General features: G+C 39.7%; 1 pseudogene; it reads right to left on the bottom strand.

The window, feature by feature from the left end:
- Positions 1-315: 315 nt before the first annotated feature.
- Positions 316-813, bottom strand: LOC102829864 (annotated as a pseudogene).
- Positions 814-3,891: the final 3,078 nt, after the last annotated feature.

The following is a 3,891-nucleotide window of genomic DNA, read 5'->3' on the forward strand; positions in this document are numbered from 1 at the left end:
ATATTTCATGTGGTATTACCGGCCTACAGCGTCAAAAGTTTTTCTTCTCCTACAGCGTCAAAAGGTTCTAAGACAAGCCCAAGATTCTTAGCATGAAACAACAACAACAAAATAAAATCCACACACTGTCTAAAACAGGGAGCTTATAAAAGGACACAGTGGATTACTAGGGATACTTGGTTTAGCAGGAAAATATGGTCACTGAGAATAAAGTTCTTATGGAAATAAACCTTCATGAAAAATTTATAAGCCTTTTTACTCACACTGCTTTTAGCTATTTCAAAAACATCAGTAGAGAAGTTGGATAGTTTGTGATTAAACTTGGGAAAGTTTCATTTTCCATAAAGCACACTTGTAATACTTTCCCTCTGGTGTCTCCTTCCCCGTGGTCTTTGCTGTGCTGAGGAGACAATGAGCTAGCTCTTCCAGACGTTGGGTTAGGTGAGTGGGCTCCTCCGAACTGATTGGACTCTCCAGATAGGCGGTTCCTGCACAGGGCTTTCCCATCACGCGTCACTGGGTCTATGACTTTTCCAACCTTGAAGACGATCTCAGCAAGTTCGTGTTTCACGTGCTTCTAGCGTGGGACGGGTAAGGCTTTAAGAATCACAATGTCCCCAGCAGTGCACTGCTGCAGAGTATAGAGGGCAAAATAGGTCTTTTGCGTATTGAAATACTTTAATAAATAAGGATCCAGAACAAGTCTAGTCCTTCGCACTTTGGCAGTTTTTTGCATTACTGTCCCAGTCACCCTCCCATGATCCATTTGGCATGGACGGAGCAATGAACTGTTGACATTTTGTCGCTTCTATCACCTCCGACAGTAGTGGCCTCACTTAACTCTCCTGTCCAGGCTTTGTAAGAACATTACAGCAGGTTTTTTTTTGTTTTGTTTTGTTTTTAAGTTAAAACCTACCCTTCTCACCTCATCTCTTGAAACCCCACTGGAATAGGTTCACGTTTTTTCTGTAGTAGAAATTCCCTACAAATCAAGGCTTTAAACAGGTTCATCCCAGTACAAACATCTACTGAGATTTGTATTTCCACCCCAGATATACTGAATCAGGATCAACATTTTAACAAGATTCACAGGCGATTCTCATGGATACCAAGATGATTCATTGTTGTTGTTATGAGGTGCCATCAAGTCCATACTGACTCATAGCAACCCTTTGCACAACAGAACGAAGCAATCCCCAGCTCTAAACCAATATCACCGTGGTTACGTTTGAGCCCATTATTGCCACCACTGTGCAAATCATCTCATTGGGAGTCTTCCTCTTTTTCTCCAACCCTATAATTTACCAAACATAGTATCCTTCTCCAGAGACTGATCCCTCCTAACAAGATGTCTGAAGTATGACAGACGAAGTCTGGCCATCCTGGCTTCCAAAGAGCATTCTGACTGTATTTTTTCCAACACAGATTGGTTTGTTCTTAATGCAGTCCGTGAAACTTTTCATATTCTCCTCCAACACAATAACTCAAATATATCAATTCTTCTACAGTCTTCCTTATTCACTGTCCAACTTTCACATGCATAGGAGGTTACTGAAAATGCCACGGTTTGGGTCAGGAGCACCTACCTTAGTCCTCAAACTGACATCTTTGCTCTTGAACACTTTAAAAAGGTCTTGTACAGCAGATTTGCCTATTGTAATACATCATTTGATTTCTTGACTGCTGTTTCCCAGAGTGTTGATGATTGATTCAAGCAAAATGAAGTCTTTCATAACTTCAATGTTTTCTCCATTTATAATGATGCCATTTATTGGTCCAGTGGTAAGGATTTTTATTATCTTTACACTGAGGTGCAACCCATACCAAAGTCTGTGGTCTTTGATCTTCATCAATAAGTATTTTAAGTCCTCTTCACTTTCAGCAAGTAAGATTGTATCATCTGCATATCACATGTTGCTAATGAGTCTTCCTCCAAATCTGATGCCACATTTTTCTTCATATAATCCAGCTTCTGGAATTATTTGCTCAGCATACAGACTGAATAAGTATGGTGAAAGAATACACCCCTAGAGCACACCTTTTCTAGTTTTAAACCATTCAGTCTTCCCTTGTTCTGCTGGAACAACTGCCTCTTGGTCTATATACAGGTTCCTCATGAGCTTAATTAAGTGTTCTAGAATACTCACACTCTCAATATTGTCCATACCTTGTCATGATTCACATTAAAAAAAAAAAAAAAAGCCTTTGTATAGTCAATAAAGCATAAGTAAACATCTTTCTGGAGTCATGGTGTGGAGCTATGGGATAATGCACTGGATCGTAAGGTCGTTTGAACTGCAAGCTTGGCGATTCAAGCTCACCTCTACACAGGGTTGCTATGAGTTGGAACCGACTCAATGGCACTTAACAAAAACAAAAATAACAAACAATTTTCTGGTACCCTCTGCTTTCAGCCAAGCTCCATCTGATATCAATAATGATATTCCTCATTTCACCTCCTTGTCTAAATCCAGCTTGACCCTCTGTCAATGAACTATTACCGTAATTTGTTGAACTATCTTTAACAAAACTTTACTTGAATGTGATGTCACATCTCTTTGAAATGGACACATATATGGATCTCTTCCAATCAGCTGGCCAGGTAGCTGTCTTCCAAAATTCTTGGCATACATGAGTGAGTGCTACAGTGCCACATTCGTTTGTTGAAAGATTTCAATTTGTATTCCATCAATTCCTGGATCCTTGCTCTTTTCCAATTCCTTCAATGCACCTTGGACTTCTTCCTTCAGTATCATTGACTCTTGATCATATGCTACCTCTTGAAATGGTTGAACATCAACCATTTCTTTTTGTTACCAAGACTCTATGTATTCCTTCCATCTTCTTTTGATGCTTTCTGCATCCATCAATAGTTTGCCCATTGTTGTTTTTGTTAAGGGTCATAGAGTTGGTTGCAACCCATAGCAACTCTACATAGGGTCAGTTCTAATAGCAACCCTGTATGGAGTTTCTGAAGAGCAGCTTGTGGGTTCAAACCATTATCCTTGTGGTTAGCAGTCTAGTGCTTATCCTATAGAGGAACATATACATATGTTTGTCTGTCAGTTTGTTGCACTGTGGTGGTCTGCATATTGCTATGATGCTGGAAGCTATGCCACCAGTATTTTAAATACCAGAAGGGTCACCCATGGTAGACAGGTTTCAGATGAACTTCCATACTAAAACAGACAACAAAGGAATAGAGACAGACTACTGAACATTTAGTCACTGGAAAGCTTATGAGTAAAAGTAGAAGACTATTCTATAGCATCAGAATATGGAATACTGATATACTGTCAGATACAGTGCTGGAAGATGAGCCCCTCAGGGTAACAGACACTCAAAATATGACAGGAAGAGCTGCCTCCTCAAAGTAGAGTTGACGGTGATGATGTGAATGGAGCAAAGACTTCAGGACCTTCATTTGCTGCTGGGGCACAGAAGAAGAAAGAGCTGTAACAGTCATTAATAATTAGAACATGGAGTGTATGAAGTTTGAATCTAAGAATATTGGAAATTGTTAAAAATAAAATGGAATACATAACATTGATATCCTAGGCATTAGTGAGCTGAATTGGACTGGTACTTGTCATTTTGAATGTAACAATCACATGGTTTTTGCTGTTGTTATTGTTAAGTCCCTAAGAGTTGGTTCCAACTCTTAGTGACCTTGTATAGGGTTTCCGAGGAGTAGCTGGTGAGTTTGAACCACTAACCTTGTGGTAAAAACCATCCTTTCGGTCCAGTGTTTATCATACAGCCCCACAGCAGGACTCCTACCACAGGGTTTAATATGCCGGGGGTGAAAAATGGAAGAGGAATACCATCGCCTTTATCATCAAAAAGATCATTTCAAGATCAATCTTGAAGTACAAGCCTATGTGTAATAAT

Source organism: Chrysochloris asiatica, unplaced genomic scaffold (assembly GCF_000296735.1).
Source record: "Chrysochloris asiatica unplaced genomic scaffold, ChrAsi1.0 scaffold00001, whole genome shotgun sequence".
NCBI lineage: Eukaryota > Metazoa > Chordata > Mammalia > Afrosoricida > Chrysochloridae > Chrysochloris > Chrysochloris asiatica.